Here is a 20,379-nt window from a genome sequence, read left to right on the forward strand (position 1 = left end):
GGTAGGGTGGTGTTAGGGGTGGGACAGGGAGCGGTGGTGGTGTTAGGGTGGGACAGGGAGCAGGGTGGTGTTAGGGTGGGACAGGGAGCAGGGTGGTGTTAGGGTGGGACAGGGAGCAGGGTGGTGTTAGGGTGGGAGGGTGGTGTTAGGGTGGGACAGGGAGCAGGGTGGTGTTAGGGTGGGACAGGGAGCAGGGTGGTGTTAGGGTGGGACAGGGAGCAGGGTGGTGTTAGGGTGGGACAGGGAGCAGGGTGGTGTTAGGGGTGGGACAGGGAGCAGGGTGGTGTTAGGGTGGGACAGGGAGCAGGGTGGTGTTAGGGTGGGACAGGGAGCAGGGTGGTGTTAGGGTGGGACAGGGAGCAGGGTGGTGTTAGGGTGGGACGGGGAGCAGGGGTGGTGTTAGGGTGGGACAGGGAGCAGGGTGGTGTTAGGGTGGTGTTAGGGTGGGACAGGGAGCAGGGTGGTGTTAGGGTGGGACAGGGAGCAGGGTGGTGTTAGGGTGGTGTTAGGGTGGGACAGGGAACAGGGTGGTGTTAGGGTGGGACAGGGGGCAGGGTGGTGTTAGGGGTGGGACAGGGAGCAGGGTGGTGTTAGGGTGGGACAGGGAGCAGGGTGGTGTTAGGGTGGGACAGGGAGCAGGGTGGTGTTAGGTGGTGTTAGGGTGGGACAGGGAGCAGGGTGGTGTTAGGGTGGGACAGGGAGCAGGGTGGTGTTAGGGTGGTGTTAGGGTGGGACAGGGAGCAGGGTGGTGTTAGGGTGGGACAGGGAGGGCAGGGTGGTGTTAGGGTGGGACAGGGAGCAGGGTGGTGTTAGGGTGGGACAGGGAGCAGGGTGGTGTTAGGGTGGTGTTAGGGTGGGACAGGGAGCAGGGTGGTGTTAGGGTGGGACAGGGAGCAGGGTGGTGTTAGGGTGGGACAGGGAGCAGGGTGGTGTTAGGGTGGGACAGGGAGCAGGGTGGTGTTAGGGGGGACAGGGGAGGAGGGTGGTGTTAGGGTGGGACAGGGAGCAGGGTGGTGTTAGGGTGGGACAGGGAGCAGGGTGGTGTTAGGGTGGGACAGGGAGCAGGGTGGTGTTAGGGTGGGACAGGGAGCAGGGTGGTGTTAGGGTGGTGTTAGGGTGGGACAGGGAGCAGGGTGGTGTTAGGGTGGGACAGGGAGCAGGGTGGTGTTAGGGTGGGACAGGGAGCAGGGTGGTGTTAGGGTGGGACAGGGGAGCAGGGTGGTGTTAGGGTGGGACGGGGAGCAGGGTGGTGTTAGGGTGGGACAGGGAGCAGGGTGGTGTTAGGGTGGGACAGGGGAGCAGGGTGGTGTTAGGGTGGGACAGGGAGCAGGGTGGTGTTAGGGTGGGACAGGGAGCAGGGGTGGTGTTAGGGTGGGAGAGGGAGCAGGGTGGTGTTAGGGTGGGACAGGGGAGCAGGGGGTGGTGTTAGGGTGGGACAGGGGAGCAGGGTGGTGTTAGGGTGGGACAGGGGGAGGGGTGGTGTTAGGGTGGGACAGGGGGACGGGGGGTGTTAGGGTGGTGTTAGGGTGGGACAGGGAGCAGGGTGGTGTTAGGGTGGGACAGGGAGCAGGGTGGTGTTAGGGTGGGACAGGGAGCAGGGTGGTGTTAGGGTGGGACAGGGAGCAGGGTGGTGTTAGGGTGGGACAGGGGGCAGGGTGGTGTTAGGGTGGGACAGGGAGCAGGGTGGTGTTAGGGTGGGACGGGGAGCAGGGTGGTGTTAGGGTGGGACAGGGAGCAGGGTGGTGTTAGGGTGGGACAGGGGGCAGGGTGGTGTTAGGGTGGTGTTAGGGTGGGACAGGGAGCAGGGTGGTGTTAGGGTGGGACAGGGAGCAGGGTGGTGTTAGGGTGGGACAGGGAGCAGGGTGGTGTTAGGGTGGGACAGGGAGCAGGGTGGTGTTAGGGTGGGACAGGGGGCAGGGGTGGTGTTAGGGTGGGACAGGGAGCAGGGTGGTGTTAGGGTGGGCAGGGTGGTGTTGGGTGGGACAGGGGAGCAGGGTGGTGTTAGGGTGGGACGGGGAGCAGGGTGGTGTTAGGGTGGGACAGGGGGCAGGGTGGTGTTAGGGGTGGTGGGACAGGGGCAGGGTGGTGTTAGGGTGGGACAGGGAGGGCAGGGTGGTGTTAGGGTGGGACAGGGAGCAGGGTGGTGTTAGGGTGGGAAGGCAGGGTGGTGTTAGGGTGGGACAGGGAGCAGGGTGGTGTTAGGGTGGGACAGGGAGCAGGGTGGTGTGGTGGGACAGGGAGCAGGGTGGTGTTAGGGTGGGACAGGGAGCAGGGGTGGTGTTAGGGTGGGACAGGGAGGAGGGTGGTGTTGGGGGGGGTGGTAGGGTGGTGTTAGGGTGGGACAGGGAGCAGGGTGGTGTTAGGGTGGGACAGGGAGCAGGGTGGTGTTAGGGTGGGACAGGGAGCAGGGTGGTGTTAGGGTGGGACGGGGAGCAGGGTGGTGTTAGGGGTGGGACAGGGAGCAGGGTGGTGTTAGGGTGGGACAGGGAGCAGGGTGGTGTTAGGGTGGGACAGGGAGCAGGGTGGTGTTAGGGTGGGACAGGGAGCAAGGGTGGTGTTAGGGTGGGACAGGGAGCAAGGTGGTGTTAGGGTGGTGTTAGGGTGGGACAGGGAGCAGGGTGGTGTTAGGGTGGGACAGGGGCAGGGTGGTGTTAGGGTGGGACAGGGAGCAGGGTGGTGTTAGGGTGGGACAGGGAGCAGGGTGGTGTTAGGGTGGGACAGGGAGCAGGGTGGTGTTAGGGTGGGACAGGGAGCAGGGTGGTGTTAGGGTGGGACAGGGGGCAGGGTGGTGTTAGGGTGGTGTTAGGGTGGGACAGGGAGCAGGGTGGTGTTAGGGTGGGACAGGGAGCAGGGTGGTGTTAGGGTGGGACAGGGGCAGGGTGGTGTTAGGGTGGGACAGGGAGCAGGGTGGTGTTAGGGTGGGACAGGGAGCAGGGTGGTGTTAGGGTGGGACAGGGAGCAGGGTGGTGTTAGGGTGGGACAGGGAGCAGGGTGGTGTTAGGGTGGGACAGGGAGCAGGGTGGTGTTAGGGTGGGACAGGGTGCAGGGTGGTGTTAGGGTGGGACAGGGGGCAGGGTGGTGTTAGGGTGGTGTTAGGGTGGGACAGGGAGCAGGGTGGTGTTAGGGTGGGACAGGGAGCAGGGTGGTGTTAGGGTGGGACAGGGAGCAGGGTGGTGTTAGGGTGGGACAGGGGAGCAGGGTGGTGTTAGGGCGGGACAGGGGGTAGGGTGGTGTTAGGGTGGGACAGGGAGCAGGGTGGTGTTAGGGTGGGACAGGGAGCAGGGTGGTGTTAGGGTGGGACAGGGAGCAGGGTGGTGTTAGGGTGGGACAGGGAGCAGGGTGGTGTTAGGGTGGGACAGGGAGCAGGGTGGTGTTAGGGTGGGAGGGTGGGACAGGGGCAGGGTGGTGTTAGGGTGGGACAGGGAGCAGGGTGGTGTTAGGGTGGGACAGGGAGCAGGGTGGTGTTAGGGTGGGACAGGGAGCAGGGTGGTGTTAGGGTGGGACAGGGTGGTGTTAGGGTGGTGTTAGGGTGGGACAGGGGAGAGGGTGGTGTTAGGTGGGACAGGGGCAGGGTGGTGTTAGGGTGGGACAGGGAGCAGGGTGGTGTTAGGGGTGGGACAGGGAGCAGGGTGGTGTTAGGGTGGGACAGGGAGGTGGGGTGGTGTTAGGGTGGGACAGGGAGCAGGGTGGTGTTAGGGTGGGACAGGGCGAGGGTGGTGTTAGGGTGGGACAGGGAGCAGGGTGGTGTTAGGGGGACAGGGTGGTGTTAGGGTGGGACAGGGGCAGGGTGGTGTTAGGGCGGGACAGGGAGCAGGGTGGTGTTAGGGTGGGACAGGGGCAGGGTGGGGTTAGGGTGGTGTTAGGGTGGGACAGGGAGCAGGGTGGTGTTAGGGTGGGGACGGGAGCAGGGGTGGTGTTAGGGTGGGACAGGGGGCAGGGTGGTGTTAGGGTGGGACAGGGAGCAGGGTGGTGTTAGGGTGGGACAGGGAGCAGGGTGGTGTTAGGGGGACAGGGAGGGGTGGTGTTAGGTGGGACAGGGAGTAGGGGTGGTGGTGTTAGGGTGGGACAGGGAGGAGGGTGGTGTTAGGGTGGGACAGGGAGCAGGGTGGTGTTAGGGGGGGACAGGGGGTGGGTGGTGTTAGGGTGGTGTTAGGGTGGGACAGGGAGCAGGGTGGTGTTAGGGCGGGACAGGGAGCAGGGTGGTGTTAGGGTGGGACAGGGAGCAGGGTGGTGTTAGGGTGTGTTAGGGTGGGACAGGGAGTAGGGTGGTGTGGGACAGGGAGCAGGGTGGTGTTAGGGTGGGACAGGGGGCAGGGTGGTGTTAGGGTGGGACAGGGAGCAGGGTGGTGTTAGGGTGGTGTTAGGCGGGACAGGGAGCAGGGTGGTGTTAGGGTGGGACAGGGAGCAGGGTGGTGTTAGGGTGGGACAGGGAGCAGGGTGGTGTTAGGGGTGGGACGGGGAGCAGGGTGGTGTTAGGGTGGGACAGGGAGCAGGGTGGTGTTAGGGTGGTGTTAGGGTGGGACAGGGAGCAGGGTGGTGTTAGGGTGGGACAGGGAGCAGGGTGGTGTTAGGGTGGGACAGGGAGCAGGGTGGTGTTAGGGTGGGGACAGGAGCAGGGTGGTGTTAGGGTGGGACAGGGAGCAGGGTGGGACAGGGTGGTGTTAGGGTGGGACAGGGAGCAGGGTGGTGTTAGGGTGGGACAGGGAGCAGGGGTGGTGTTAGGGTGGGACAGGGAGCAGGGTGGTGTTAGGGTGGGACAGGGAGCAGGGTGGTGTTAGGGTGGGACAGGGAGGGTGGTAGGGTGGTGTTAGGGTGGGACAGGGAGCAGGGTGGTGTTAGGGGGGGACAGGGAGGTGTTAGGGTGGTGTTAGGGTGGGACAGGGAGCAGGGTGGTGTTAGGGTGGGACAGGGCACAGGGTGGTGTTAGGGTGGGACAGGGAGCAGGGTGGTGTTAGGTGGGACAGGGAGGGTGGTGTTAGGGTGGGACAGGGAGCAGGGTGGTGTTAGGGTGGGACAGGTGGTGTTAGGGTGGTGTTAGGGTGGGACAAGGGGCAGGGTGGTGTTAGGGTGGGACAGGGAGCAGGGTGGTGTTAGGGTGGGACAGGGAAGAGGGTGGTGTTAGGGTGGTGTTAGGGTGGGACAGGGAGCAGGGTGGTGTTAGGGTGGGGGACAGGGAGCAGGGTGGTGTTAGGGTGGGACAGGGAGCAGGGTGGTGTTAGGGTGGGACAGGAGCAGGGTGGTGTTAGGGGTAGGTGGGACAGGGTGCAGGGTGGTGTTAGGGTGGGACAGGGAGCAGGGTGGTGTTAGGGTGGGACAGGAGCAGGGTGGTGTTAGGGTGGGACAGGGAGCAGGGTGGTGTTAGGGTGGGACAGGGAGCAGGGTGGTGTTAGGGCGGGACAGGGAGGGTGGTGTTAGGGTGGGACAGGGAGCAGGGTGGTGTTAGGGTGGGACAGGGTGGTGTTAGGGTGGGACAGGGGTGGTGTTAGGGTGGGACAGGGAGCAGGGTGGTGTTAGGGTGGGACAGGGAGCAGGGGTGGTGTTAGGGTGGGACAGGAGCAGGGTGGTGTTAGGGAAGGTGGTGTTAGGGTGGGACAGGGAGCAGGGTGGTGTTAGGGTGGGACAGGGAGCAGGGTGGTGTTAGGGTAGGACAGGGTGGTGTTAGGGTGGGACAGGGAGCAGGGTGGTGTTAGGGTGGGACAGGGTGGTGTTAGGGGGTGGGCAGGGGGTGTGGGTGGTGTTAGGGGGGACGAGGAGCAGGGTGGTGTTAGGGTGGGACAGGGAGCAGGGTGGTGTTAGGGGTGGGACAAGGGAGCAGGGTGGTGTTAGGGTGGGACAGAGGCAGGGTGGTGTTAGGGTGGGACAGGGAGCAGGGTGGTGTTAGGGTGGGACAGGGGAGCAGGGTGGTGTTAGGGTTGGAGGGGGGGGAACAGGGTGGTGTTAGGGTGGTGTTAGGGTGGGACAGGGAGCAGGGTGGTGTTAGGGTGGGACAGGGGGCAGGGTGGTGTTAGGGTGGGACAGGAGCAGGGTGGTGTTAGGGTGGGACGGGGAGCAGGGTGGTGTTAGGGTGGGACAGGGAGCAGGGTGGTGTGGGCGGGGCAGGGTGGTGTTAGGGGGTTGGGTGGGACAGGGAGCAGGGTGGTGTTAGGGGTTAGGGTGGGACAGGGAGCAGGGTGGTGTTAGGGTGGGACAGGGAGCAGGGTGGTGTTAGGGTGGGACAGGGAGCAGGGTGGTGTTAGGGTGGGACAGGGAGCAGGGTGGTGTTAGGGTGGGACAGGGAGCAGGGTGGTGTTAGGGTGGTGTTAGGGTGGGACAGGGAGCAGGGTGGTGTTAGGGTGGGACAGGGAGCAGGGTGGTGTTAGGGTGGTGTTAGGGTGGGACAGGGAGCAGGGTGGTGTTAGGGTGGGACAGGGAGCAGGGTGGTGTTAGGGTGGGACAGGGGAGCAGGGTGGTGTTAGGGTGGGACAGGGAACAGGGTGGTGTTTGGGTGGGGACAGGGAGCAGGGTGGTGTTAGGGTGGGACAGGGAGCAGGGGTGGTGTTAGGGTGGGACAGGGAGCAGGGTGGTGTTAGGGTGGGACAGGGAGCAGGGTGGTGTTAGGGTGGGACAGGGAGCAGGGGTGGTGTTAGGGTGGGACAGGGAGCAGGGTGGTGTTAGGGTGGGACAGGGAGCAGGGTGGTGTTAGGGTGGGACAGGGAAATGGGTGGTGTTAGGGTGGGACAGGGGGAAGGGTGGTGTTAGGGTGCGACAGGGTGGTGTTAGGGTGGGACAGGGTGGTGTTAGGGTAGGACAGGGAGCAGGGTGGTGTTAGGGTGGGACAGGGAGCAGGGTGGTGTTAGGGTGGGACAGGGAGCAGGGTGGTGTTAGGGTGGGACAGGGTGGTGTTAGGGTGGTGTTAGGGTGGGACAGGGTGGTGTTAGGGTGGTGTTAGGGTGGGACAGGGAGCAGGGTGGTGTTAGGGTGGGACAGGGGGCAGGGTGGTGTTAGGGTGGGACAGGGAGCAGGGTGGTGTTAGGGTGGGACAGGGTGGTGTTAGGGTGGGCCAGGGGTCAGGGTGGTGTTAGGGCGGGACAGGGAGTAGGGTGGTGTATGCAGGGGGGTGGGAGGGAGCAGGGGGGGGTGGTGTTAGGTGGGACAGGGAGCAGGGTGGTGTTAGGGTGGGACAGGGAGCAGGGTGGTGTTAGGGTGGGACAGGGAGCAGGGTGGTGTTAGGGTGGGACAGGGAGCAGGGTGGTGTTAGGGTGGGACAGGGAGCAGGGTGGTGTTAGGGTGGTGTTAGGGTGGGACAGGGAGCAGGGTGGTGTTAGGGTGGGACAGGGAGCAGGGTGGTGTTAGGTGGTGGGACAGGGAGCAGGGTGGTGTTAGGGTGGGACAGGGTGGTGTTAGGGTGGTGTTAGGGTGGGACAGGAGCAGGTGTGGTGTTAGGGTGGGACAGGGGCAGGGTGGTGTTAGGGTGGGACTGGGAGCAGGGTGGTGTTTGGGTGGGACAGGGGGCAGGGTGGTGTTAGGGCGGGACGGGGGAGGGTGGTGTTAGGGCGGGAAGGGGTGTTAGGGGTGGTTGGGGACAGGGAGCGGGGTGGTGTTAGGGTGGGACAGGGAGCAGGGTGGTGTTAGGGTGGGACAGGGAGCAGGGGTGGTGTTAGGGTGGGACAGGGTGGGTAGGGTGGTGTTAGGGTGGGACAGGGGGTTAGGGGTGGTGGTGTTGGGTGGGACAGGGAGGGTGGTGTTAGGGTGGGACAGGGAGGGGGTGTGGCAGGGTGGTGTTAGGGTGGGACAGGGAGCAGGGGGTGGTGTTAGGGCGGGACAGGGGTGGTGGAGGGAGGGGGTGGGATAGGGAGCAGGGTGGTGTTAGGGTGGTGTTAGGGTGGGACAGGGAGCAGGGTGGTGTTAGGGTGGGACAGGGAGCAGGGTGGTGTTAGGGTGGGACAGGGAGCAGGGTGGTGTTAGGGTGGGACAGGGAGCAGGGTGGTGTTAGGGTGGGACAGGGAGCAGGGTGGTGTTGGGTGGGACAGGGGCAGGGTGGTGTTAGGGTGGTGTGGGTGGGACAGGGGAGGGTGGTGTTAGGGTGGGACAGGGAGCAGGGTGGTGTTAGGGTGGGACAGGGAGCAGGGTGGTGTTAGGGTGGGACAGGGAGCAGGGTGGTGTTAGGGTGGGACAGGGAGCAGGGTGGTGTTAGGGTGGGACAGGGCAGGGTGGTGTTAGGGTGGGACAGGGAGTAAGGGTGGTGTTAGGGTGGTGTTGGGTGGGACAGGGAACAGGGGTGGTGTTAGGGTGGGACAGGGAGCAGGGTGGTGTTAGTGTGGGACAGGGAGCAGGGTGGTGTTAGGGTGGGACAGGGAGCAGGGTGGTGTTAGGGTGGGACAGGGAGCAGGGTGGTGTTAGGGTGGGACAGGGCGCAGGGTGGTGTTAGGGTGGTGTTAGGCTGGGACAGGGAGCAGGGTGGTGTTAGGAGGGGTGGTGTTAGGGTGGGACAGGGGAGCAGGGTGGTGTTAGGGTGGGACAGGGTACAGGGTGGTGTTAGGGGGAGGGCGGGTGGTGTTAGGGTGGTGTTAGGGTGGGACAGGGGGAAGGGTGGTGTTAGGGTGGGACAGGGGCAGGGTGGTGTTAGGGTGGGACAGGGACCCGGGTGGTGTTAGGGTGGGACAGGAAGGGTGGTGTTGGGGGGGTGGTGTTAGGGGACAGGGTGGTGTTAGGGTGGGACAGGGAGCAGGGTGGTGTTTGGGTGGGACAGGGGCAGGGTGGTGTTAGGGCCGGACAGGGAGCAGGGTGGTGTAGGTGGACAGGGTGGTGTTAGGGTGGTGTTAGGGTGGGACAGGGACAGGGTGGTGTTAGGGTGGACAGGGGAGGTGTTGGGGAAGGGTGGTGTTAGGGTGGGACAGGGAGCAGGGTGGTGTTAGGTGGGACGGAGAGTAGGGTGGTGTTAGGGTGGGACAGGGAGCAGGGTGGTGTTAGGGTGGGACAGGGTGCAGGGTGGTGTTAGGTGTGGGAACGGGGGGCAGGAGAGAGGTGGTGTTAGGGTGGTGTGTGAGAGGTGTTTGTGGGAGGAAGGGTGGTGTTAGGGGAGGGACGGGGCAAAGGTGGTGTTAGGGTGGGACAGGGGTAGGGTGGTGTTAAGGTGGGAAGGGACAGGGGTGGGACAGGAGGTTAGGTGGTGTTAGGGTGGGACAGGGAGAGGTGGTGTTGGTGGGAAGGGTGGTGTTAGGAGTGGGACAGGGAGCAGGGTGGTGTTAGGGTGGGACAGGGTGGTGTTAGGGTGGTGTTTGGATGGGACAGGGAGCAGGGTGGTGTTAGGGTGGGACGGGGAGCAGGGTGGTGTTAGGGTGGGACAGGGAGCAGGGTGGTGTTAGGGTGGGACAGAGAGTGGGTGGTTGGACAGGGTGGTGTTAGGGTGGAAGGTAGGGCAGGGTGGTGTTAGGGTGGGACAGGGGAGCAGGGTGGTGTTAGGGTGGGACAGGGAGCAGGGTGGTGTTAGGGTGGGACAGGGAGCAGGGTGGTGTTAGGTGAGGGAGGGGTTTGGTGGGACAGGGGAGGGGTTTAGTGGGAGGGCTAGGGTGGTGTTAGGGTGGGACAGGGAGCAGGGTGGTGTTAAAGTGGGACAGGGGGTGGTGTTAGGGGTGGTGTTAGGGTGGGACAGGGAGCGGGTGGTGTTAGGGTGGGACAGGGAGGGTGGTGTAGTGGGACAGGGCGGGTGGGGGAAAGGGTGGTGTTAGGGTGGGTTGGGTGGGACGGGAGCAGGGTGGTGTTAGGGTGGGACAGGGAGCAGGGTGGTGTTAGGGTGGGACAGGAGCACGGGTGGTGTTAGGGTGGGACAGGGAGTAGGGTGGTGTTAGGGTGGGACAGGGAGCAGTGTGTTGTGGTGTTGGTGTTAGGGTGGGACAGGAAGCAGGGTGGTGTTAGGGGTGGGGACAGAGGAGGTGGTGTGGTTGGGTGGGACAGGGAGCAGGGTGGTGTTAGGGTGGGAGGGAGAGGTGGTGTTGGTGGGACAGGGCAGAGGGTGGTGTTGGGGGGTTGGGTGGGGGCAGGGTGGTTGGGTGGTGTTAGGGTGGGACAGGGAGCAGGGTGGTGTTAGGGTGGGACAGGGAGCAGGGTGGTGTTAGGTGGGTGGGTGGGACAGGAGCAGGGTGGTGTTAGGGTGGGACAGGGAGCAGGGTGGTGTTAGGGTGGGACAGGGGCAGGGTGGTGTTAGGGTGGGACAGGGAACAGGGTGGTGTTAGGGTGGTGTTAGGGTGGGACAGGGAGCAGGGGTGGTGTTAGGGTGGGACAGGGAGCAGGGTGGTGTTAGGGGGACGAGAGCAGGGTGGTGTGTGGAGGGTGGGACAGGGAGAAGGGTGGTGTTAGGGTGGTGTTAGGGTGGGACAGGGAGCAGGGTGGTGTTAGGGTGGGACAGGGAGCAGGGGTGGTGTTAGGGTGGGACAGGGAGCAGGGTGGTGTTAGGGTGGGACAGGGAGGGTGGTGGTGGAAGGGTGGTGTTAGGGTGGGACAGGAAGCAGGGTGGTGTTAGGGGTGGGACAAGGAGCAGGGTGGTGTTGGGGGAGGGTGGTGTTAGGGTGGGACAGGGAGCAGGGTGGTGTTAGGGTGGGACAGGGTGGGTTGGGTGGTGTTAGGTGGGGTAGGGTGGTGTTAGGGGGGAAGGGTGGTGGTGTGGGGACAGGGTGGTGTTAGGGTGGGACAGGGGGCAGGGTGGTGTTAGGGCGGGACAGGGAGCAGGGTGGTGTGTTTGAAGGGCGGTGGTGGGGACAGGGAGTAGGGTGGTGTTAGGGTGGGACAGGGAGCAGGGTGGTGTTAGGTGGGACAGGAGCAGGGTGGTGTTAGGTGGGACAGGAGGGGTGGTGTTAGGGTGGGCAGGAGCAGGGTGGTTGGGGGCAGGGAGCAGGGTGGTGTTAGGGTGGGTAGGGTGGGACAGGGAGCAGGGTGGTGTTAGGGTGGGACAGGGAGCAGGGGTGGTGTTGGGTGGGACGGTGGTGTTAGGGTGGGTAGGGTGGGACAGGGGGTGTTAGGGTGGTGTTAGGGTGGGACGAGGAGCGGGGTGGTGTTAGGGCGGGTGGTGTTAGGGTGGGCAGGGAACAGGGTGGTGTTAGTGGGACGGAAGGTGGTGTTAGGGTGGGACAGGGGACAGGGTGGTGTTAGGGTGGGACAGGGTGAAGGGTGGTGTTAGGGTGGGACAGGGAGCAGGGTGGTGTTGGGTGGGACAGGGGCGGGTGGTGTTAGGGTGGGACAGGGAGCAGGGTGGTGTTAGGGTGGGAAGGGGTAGGGTGGTGTTAGGTTGGGACGAGCAGGGTGGGTTGGGTGGGACAGGTGTTGGACAGGGAGCAGGGTGGTGTTAGGGTGGGACGGGGAGCAGGGTGGTGTTAGGGTGGGACAGGGAGCAGGGTGGTGTTGGGTGGGGGACAGGGGTGGTGTTGGGTGGTGTTAGGGTGGGACAGGCAGGGTGGTGTTAGGGTGGGACAGGGACAGGGTGGTGTTAGGGGGAAGGGTGGGTTGGGTGGTGTTAGGGTGGGACAGGGAGCAGGGGTGGTGTTAGGGTGGGACAGGGAGCAGGGTGGTGTTAGGGTTGGGGACAGGAGGTAAGGGTGGTGTTAGGGTGGGAAGGGAGCAGGTGGTGTTGGGGTGGGACGGAGCAGGGTGTGTTAGGGTGGGACAGAGAGCAGGGTGTAGGGGCAGGGGTGTTGGTGGTGGTGGGACAGGGAGCAGGGTGGTGTTAGGGTGGTGTTAGGGTGGGACAGGGAGAGGGTGGTGTTAGGGTGGGACAGGGAGCAGGGTGGTGTTAGGGTGGGACAGGGAGCAGGGTGGTGTTGGGGGGAAGGAGGGTGGTGTTAGGGTGGGACAGGAAGGGTGGTGTTAGGGTGGGATTGAGGGTGGTGTTAGGAGTGGGACAGGGAGCAGGGTGGTGTTAGGGTGGGAAGGGACAGGGTGGTGTTAGGGTGGGACAGGAGCAGGGTGGTGTTAGGGTGGGAAGGGGTGTCAGGGTGGTGTTGTGGTGTTGGGTGGGACAGGGGGCAGGGTGGTGTTAGGGCGGGACAGGGAGCAGGGTGGTGTTAGGTGTTGGTGGGACAGGAAGCAGGGTGGTGTTAAGGTGGTGTAAGGTGGGTGGTGTTGTGGGAGCAGGTGGTGTAGGGGGTACAGGGTGGTGTGGTGTTAGGTGGGACAGGAGCAGGGTGGTGTTAGGGGTGGGGGGGCAGGGTGGGTTAGGGTGGGACAGGGGCGCAGGGTGGTGTTGGGGGACAGGGGAGTAGGGTGGTGTTAGGGTGGGACAGGGCAGGGTGGTGTGGGTGGGCAGGGTGGTGGTGTTGGGGGTGGGTGGGACAGGGAAGGTGGTGTTGGGGTGGTGTTAGGGTGGGACAGGAAGCAGGGTGGTGTTAGGGTGGGACAGGGGCAGGGTGGTGTTGGGGGGGAGGGTGGGTGGGTTAGGTGGGACAGGGAGCGGGTGGTGTTAGGGGGTGGGACAGGGTGCAGGGTGGTGTTGGGTGGGACAGGGAGCAGGGGTGGTGTTATGTGGGAAGGGAGAGGGTGGTGTTAGTGAGGGGTGGTGTTAGGTGGACGGGAGCAGGGTGGTGTTAGGGTGGGACAGGAGCAGGGTGGTGTTAGGGGTGGAAGGGCGGTGGTGTTAGGGTGGGACAGGGAGCAGGGTGGTGTTGGGTGGGACAGGAGCAGGGTGGTGTTGGGAGGAGCAGGGGGGTGGTGTTAGGGTGGGAGGGAAGCGGGGTGGTGTTAGGGTGGGACAGGAGCAGGGTGGTGTTAGGGTGGGACAGGGGTAACGGGGTGGTGTTAGTGGACAGGGGGGGGTGTTGGGTGGGAAGGGGTGGTGTTAGGGTGGGACAGGGAGCAGGGTGGTGTTAGGGTGGGACAGGGAAGCGGGTGGTGTTAGGGTGGGACAGGGACGGGTGGTGTTGGGTGGGACAGGGAGCGGGTGGTGTTGGTGGGAGTGTGTTGGGTGGTGTTGAGAGAGGGTGTTGGTGTTAGGGTGGAAAGCCAGGTGGTGTTGGGTGGACAGGCAGGGTGGTGTGGTGGGACAAGTTGGGTGGGGTCGGGTGGTGTTGGTGGGAGGAGCAGGGTGGTGTTTGGACAAGGGGAAGGTGGTGTTAGGGTGGTGTTAGGGTGGGACAGGGAGCAGGGTGGTGTTAGGGTGGGACAGGGAAGCAGGGGTGGTGTTAGGGGTGGGACAGGGGAGCAGGGTGGTGTTAGGGTGGGACAGGGAGCAGGGTGGTGTTAGGGTGGGAAGGGAGCAGGTGGTGTTAGGGGGGACAGGGAGCGGGTGGTGTTAGGGTGGGACAGGGAGGCAGGGTGGTGTTAGGTGGGAGAAACAGGGGTGTTTAGTGGGACAGGGCAGGGGGTGTTAGGGTGGGGTGTTAGGGTGGTGTTAGGGTGGGACAGGGGGCAGGGTGGTGTTGGGGTGGGACAGGGAGCGGGGTGGTGTTAGGGTGGGACGGGAGCAGGGTGGTGTTAGGGTGAAGCAGGGTGGTGTTAGGGTGGGACAGGGAGCAGGGTGGTGTTAGTGGCAGGGTGGTGTGGTGGACAGGAGCAGGGTGGTGTTAGGGTGGGACAGAGAGAAGGGTGGTTTGGTGGGACGGGGAGCAGGTGGTGTTGGGTGGGACAGGGAGCAGGGTGGTGTTAGGGTGGGGAGGGTGGTGTTAGGGTGGGAGGGTGGTGTGAGGGTGGGACAGGGAAGCAGGGTGGTGTTAGGGTGGGAAGGGGGACAGGGTGGTGTTAGGGTGAGAGGGTGGTTTGGTGTGGGGACGACGGGTGGTGTTAGGGTGGGACAGGAGCAGGGTGGTGTGCAGGGTGGGGGCGGGGAAGGGTGTTGGGTGGTGTTAGGGTGGGACAGGGAGCAGGTGGTGTTAGGTGGACAGGGAGCAGGGTGGTGTTAGGTGGGACAGGGGAGCAGGGTGGTGTTAGGGTGGGACAGGGAGCGGGTGGTGTTAGGGTGGGACAGGGAGCAGGGTGGTGTTAGGGTGGGACAGGGAGCAGGGTGGTGTTGGGTGGGACAGGGAGCAGGGTGGTGTTAGGGTGGGACGGGGGGTGCAGGGTGGTGTTGGGTGGGGAGGGTGTGGGTGGTGTTAGGGTGGGACAGGGAGCGGGTGGTGTTAGGGTGGGACAGGGCAGGGTGGTGTTAGGGTGGGACAGGAGGGGGGTGGTGTTAGGGTGGGACGGGGAAGGGTGGTGTTAGGGTGGGACGAGCAGGTGGTGTTGTGGAAGGGATAGGGTGGGTGGGGTGGTGGGACAGGGAAAAGGGGTGGTGGTGTTAGGGTGGGACAGGGAGCGGGGTGGTGTTAGGGTGGGACGGGGGTAGGGTGGTGTTAGGGTGGGAGGGAGCAGGGTGGTGTTAGGTGGGACAGGGAGCGGGGTGGTGTTAGGGTGGGGACAGGGTGGTGGGGGGTGGTGGTGTTAGGGTGGGACAGGGAGCAGGGTGGTGTTAGGGTGGGACGGGGAGCAGGGTGGTGTTAGGTGGGACAGGGAGCAGGGTGGTGTTAGGGTGGGAAGGGGAGAGGGTGGTGTTAGGGTGGAAGGAGGGGGTGGTGTTAGGGTGGACGGGAGCAGGGTGGTGTTAGGGTGGAGGTGGTGTTGGTGGACGGGGGCAGGGTGGTGTTAGGGGTGGACAGCAGGGTGGGTTAGGGTGAGGAGGTGTTGGTGGGAAGGGGGGTAGGAGGGTGGTGTTTGGGACAGGGAGCAGGGTGGTGTTAGGGTGGGAAGGAGCAGGGTGGTGTTGGTGGGAAAGGGTGCAGGGTGGTGTTAGGGTGGGACAGGGGAGCAGGGTGGTGTTAGGGTGGGACAGGGTGGGGGGTGGGTTAGGGTGAAGAGGTGGTGTTAGGGGTGGGGGGGTGGTGTTGTGACAGGAGGGTGGGTGGGGAGGTTGGTGTTGGGTGGGCACGGGGAGGGGGGTGGTGTTAGGGTGGGACAGGGCGCAGGGGTGGTGTTGGTGGGAGGGGAGCAGGGTGGTGTTAGGGTGGGACGGAGGAGCAGGGTGGTGTTGTGGAAAGGGTGGTGTGGTTGGGGGACGGGGTGAGTGGGTGGGTTAGGGTGGGACAGGGGAGCGGGGTGGTGTTAGGGTGGGACGGGGAGCAGGGTGGTGTTAGGGGGGTGGTGTTAGGTGGTGTTGGGTGGGAAGGGTGGTGTTAGGGTGGTGTTAGGGTGGGACACGGAGCAGGGTGGTGTTAGGGTGGGACAGAGCAGGGGTGGTGTTGGGTGGGAGGGGCAGGGTGGGTTAGGTGGAGGAGGGGGGTGGTGTTGGGTGGGACAGGGACAGGGTGGTGTTAGGTGGGACAGGAGGGTGGTGTTGAGGTGGTGGGAAGCAGGGGTGTTAGGGTGGTGTTAGGTGGGACAGGAGCAGGGTGGTGTTAGGGTGGGACAGGGAGCAGGGTGGTGTTGGGTGACAGGGGGTGTTGTTAGGGTGGGACAAGGAGCGGGGTGGTGTTAGGGTGGGAAGGGAGAGGGTGGTGTTAGGGTGGGACAGGAGCAGGGTGGTGTTGGGTGACGGGAGCAGGGTGGTGTTAGGGTGGGACAGAGCAGGGTGGGTTAGGTGGGACGGGGCAGGGTGGTGTTGGGTGGACAGGGGAGCAGGGTGGTGTTGGGTGGGAAGGGAGCAGGGGGGTTGGTGGGAGGGAAGGGTGGTGTTAGGGTGGTGTTAGGGTGGGACAGGGAGCGGGGTGGTGTTAGGGTGGACAGGGCGGGTGGTGTTGGGTGGACAGGGAACAGGGGTGGTGTTAGGGTGGGACGGGGAGCAGGGTGGTGTTAGGGTGGGACAGGGAGACAGGGTGGTGTTAGGGGGAGAAGGGTGGTGTTAGGTGGGTTAGGGTGGAAGGAGCGGGGTGGTGTTAGGGGACAGGGAGCAGGGTGGTGTTGTGGACGGGTGAGGGTGGTGTTAGGGTGGGACAGGGAGAGGTGGTGTTGGGTGGGAGGGGAGAGGTGGTGTTAGGGTGGGACGGAGCAGGGTGGTGTTGGGTGGGACGGGGAGCAGGGTGGTGTTAGGGTGGGACAGGGGACGGGGTGGTGTTAGGGTGGGACAGGGAGCAATGAGGGTGGTGTTAGGGTGGACAGGGAGCAGGGTGGTGTTAGGGTGGGACAGGGAGCAGGGGTGGTGTTAGGGTGGGACAGGCAGGGTGGTGTTAGGGTGGGACAAGGAGGCAGGGTGGTGTTGTGGGAAGGGGACAGGGTGGTGTTAGGGTGGGACAGGGGGGTGGTGTTGGGTGGGAGAGAGGGTGGTGTTAGGGTGGGAAGAGCAGGGTGGTGTTGGGGGGTGGTGTTAGGGTGGGACAGGGAACAGGTGGTGTTAGGGTGGGACAGGAGCAGGGTGTGTTAGGTGGGACAGGGGAGCAGGGTGGTGTTAGGTGGGACACGGGAGAGGGGTGGTGTTAGGGTGGTGTCGGTGGAGAGGTGGTACAGGGGCAGGGTGGTGTTGGGTGGGAAGGGAGCAGGGTGGTGTTAGGGTGGGACAGGGGACGGGAGGTGTTAGGGTGGGACGGGGGCGGGTGGTGTTAGGGTGGGACAGGGAGGGGGGTGTTAGGGTGGTGTTGGGTGGGACCGGGCAGGGTGGTGTTAGGGTGGGACAGGGAAGCAGGGGTGTGGGTGTTAGGGTGGGACAGGAGCAGGGTGGTGTTGGGGGGGAGGTGTTGGGTGGTGTTGGGACAGGGTGGTGTTGGGTGACAGGAGAGGGTGGTGTTAGGGTGGGACAGGGAGCAGGGTGGTGTTAGGTGGGACAGGGAGCAGGGTGGTGTTGGGTGGAAGGGAGCGGTGGTGTTAAGGTGGTGTTGGGTGGGACAGGGAGCAGGGTGGTGTTAGGGTGGGACAGGGAGCAGGGTGGTGTTAGGGTGGGAAGGAGCGGGTGGTGTTGGGTGACGAGGTGGTGTAGAAGGTGTTTGGAGGAGCAGGGTGGTGTTGGTGGGACAGGGGAGCAGGGTGGTGTTAGGGTGGGACAGGGAGCAGGGTGGTGTTAGGTGGGGGAGCAGGGGTAGGGTGGTGTTGGGTGGGACAGGGCAGGTGGGTTGGGCGGGCAGGAGCAGGGTGGTGTAGGGTGGGACAGGGAGCAGGGTGGTGTTAGGGTGGGACGGGAGACAGTGGTGTTAGGGTGGGACGGGAGCAGGGTGGTGTTAGTGGGACAGGGAGCAGGGTGGTGTTAGGGTGGGAAGGGAGCAGGGTGGTGTTAGGGTGGGACAGGGAGCAGGGTGGTGTTGGGTGGGAAGGGGGGTGGTGTTAGGGGTTGGGTAGGACAGGGAGCAGGGTGGTGTTGGGTGGGACAGGGAGCAGGGTGGTGTTAGTGGGTGGGACGGGAGCGGGTGGTGTTGGTGGGAGGGGGGCAGGGTGGTGTTAGGGTGGGACAGGGAGCAGGGTAGTGTTAGGGTGGGACAGGGACAGGTGGTGTTAGGGGGGGACGGGGAGCAGGGTGGTGTTGGGTGGTGTTAGGTGGGACAGGGGGCAGGGTGGGTTAGGTGGGAGGGAGCAGGGTGGTGTAGGGTGGTGTTAGGGTGGGACAGGGAAGCAGGGTGGTGTTGGGTGGGACAGGGAGCAGGGTGGTGTTAGGGTGGGACAGGACAGGGTGGTGTTAGGGTGGGACAGGGGCAGGGTGGTGTTGGGTGGTGTTAGGGTGGGACAGAGCAGGGTGGTGTAGTGGACAGGGAGCGGGGTGGTGTTAGTGGGGTGGTGTGGGGAGGTGGTGTTGGGTGGTGTTGGGTGGGACGGGAGCAGGGTGGTGTTAGGTGGACAGGAGCGGTGGTGTTAGGTGGAAGGGAGCGGGTGGTGTTGTGGACGGGGGAAGGGTGGTGTTGGGTGGGACAGGGGGGTGGGACAGTGGTGTTAGGGTGGGACGGGAGCAGGTGGTGTTAGGGTGGGAGGGAGCGGGTGGTGTTAGGGTGGGACAGGAGCAGGGTGGTGTTAGGTGGAAGGGAAGGGTTGGGTGGTGTTAGTGGGAAGGGGTAGGGTGGTGTTAGGGTGGGACAGGGAGCAGGGTGGTGTTGGGTGGGAAGGGGCGGGGTGGTGTTAGGGTGGGGAGCAGGGTGGTGTTAGGGTGGGACGAGGGTGGTGTTAGGGTGGGACAGGGAGCAGGGTGGTGTTGTGGGACAGGGAGCAGGGTGGTGTTAGGTGTAGGGGTGGTGTTGTGGTGTTAGGGTGGGAGGGAGCAGGGTGGTGTTAGGTGGAAGGGAGCAGGGTGGTGTTAGGGTGGGACAGGGTAGAGTGGTGTTAGGGTGGGACGGGAGCAGGGTGGTGTTGGTGGGACCGGGGAGGGTGGTGTTGGGTGGGACGGGGCAGGGTGGTGTTGGTGGTGTTGGTGGGACAGGGAGCAGGGTGGTGTTTGGAAGGGGAGCAGGGTGGTGTTAGGTGTGGTGACAGGGGCAGTGGTGTTAGGGTGGGAAAGGGGAGGGTGGTGTTAGGGTGGGACAGGGAAGCAGGGTGGGTTAGGTGGACAGAGTAGGGTGGTGTTAGGGTGGGACAGGGAGCAGGGTGGTGTTAGGGGACGGGGTGGTGTTAGGGGGGTGGGTGGTGGTGGGGGAGGGCAGGGTGGTGTTAGGGTGGGAAGGGAGCAGGGTGGTGTTAGGGTGGGGGCGGGGTGTTTGGGAGGGACAGGGTGGTGTTAGGTGGGACGGGGGGGTAGGTGGTGTTAGGGTGGGAGGGTGTTGGGTGGTGTTAGGGGGAGGAAGGGTGGTGTTGGTGGGACAGGGGAGCGGGTGGTGTTGGTGGGACAGGGAGCGGGGTGGTGTTAGGGTGGGACAGGGCGGTGGTGTTAGGGTGGGACGGGGAGCAGGGTGGTGTTAGGGTGGGACAGGGAAGCGGGGTGGGTTGGGTACAGGCGGGGTGGTGTTGGGGGGTTGGGTGGGGGGGGTGGTGTTGGGTGGGCGGGAGCAGGTGGTGTTAGGTGGGACGGGGGCAGGGTGGTGTTGGGTGGGACGGGTGGTGTTGGGGGACAGGAGAGGGTGGTGTTAGGTGGGACAGAGCAGGGTGGTGTTAGGGTGGGACAGGGGAAGCAAGGGTGGTGTTAGGGTGGGGGGGGCAGGGGTGGTGTTGGTGGACAGGGGTTCAGGGTGGTGTTAGGGTGGGACAGGGAACAGGGTGGTGTTAGGTGGACAGGGGGCAGGGTGGTGTTGGTGGGAGGGAGCAGGTGGTGTTGGGGGGTGCAGGGGGGTGGTGTTAGGGTGGGACAGGAACGGGGTGGTGTTGGTGGGACAGGCGCGGGGGGTGGTGTTAGGGTGTTGTTAGGGTGGGACAGGGAAGCAGGGTGGTGTTTGAGGGAGCAGGGTGGTGTTAAGGGTGGGAGAGGAGCGGTGGTGTTAGGGTGGGACAGGGGAAGGGTGGTGTTGGGGGTAGGGAGGTTGGGTGGTGTTGGGTGGGACAGGGGCAGGGTGGTGTTAGGGTGGGACAGGGAGCAGGGGTGGTGTTAGGGTGGGACAGGGACAGGGTGGTGTTAGGTGGGACAGGGAGGGGGTGTTGGGTGTTGGGTGGGACGGGGACAGGGTGGTGTTAGGGACGGGGAGCAGGGTGGTGTTGGGGAGAGGGTGGTGTTAGGGTGGGAAAGGGTGGTGTTAGGGTGGGACAGGGAGCAGGGTGGTGTTCTGAAGGTGGTGTTTGGGTTGGAGGAGCTAGGGTGGTGTTAGGTGGGACAGGGAGCAGGGTGGTGTTAGGGTGGGACAGGACAGGGTGGTGTTAGGGCGGGACAGTGATGGGTGGGGGTGGGACAGGGAGCAGGGTGGGGTTAGGGTGGACAAGGGAGGGGTGGTGTTGGTGGAGGAGGGTGGTGTTATGGAGCAGGGTGGTGTTAGGAGGGAGCAGGGTGGTGTTAGGGTGGGACAGGGAGCAGGTGGTGTTGGGTGTGTGGAAGAAGGGTGGTGTTGGTGGTGTTAGGGTGGGGGAAGCAGGTTGGTGTTAGGGTGGACAGGGACAGGTGGTAGGTGGTGTTAGGGTGGACAAGAGGGTGGTGGGAGGGACGTGGTGGTGTTAGGGTGGGAAGGGAGCAGGGTGGTGTTGGGGTGTTAGGGTGGGACAGGGAGCAGGGTGGTGTTAGGGTGGGACGGGAACAGGGTGGTGTTGGTGGGTCAGGGAGCAGGTGGTGTAGGGGAGGGGAGAGGGTGGTGTTAGGGTGGGACAGGGAGCAGGGTGGTGGTGGTGTTAGGGTGGGACAGGGAGCAGGTGGTGTTGGGGACAGGGAAGGGTGTGGGGTGTTAGGTGGGGAGGGGGTGGTGTTAGGGTGGGACAGGGAGCAGGGTGGGTTAGGGTGGGACAGGAGCGTGGGTGGAAGGGACAGGTGGTGTTGAGGAAGTGGGTTAAAAAGGTGGTGTTAGTGGGACAGGGAGCAGGGTGGTGTTAGGGTGGGACAAGGGCGCAGGGTGGTGTTAGGTGGGGCAGGGTGGTGTGGGTGGTGGTAGGGTGGGACAGGAGTTTAGGGTGGTGTTAGGGTGGGAC

Source organism: Salmo salar, chromosome ssa18 (assembly GCF_905237065.1).
Source record: "Salmo salar chromosome ssa18, Ssal_v3.1, whole genome shotgun sequence".
Classification (NCBI taxonomy): domain Eukaryota; kingdom Metazoa; phylum Chordata; class Actinopteri; order Salmoniformes; family Salmonidae; genus Salmo; species Salmo salar.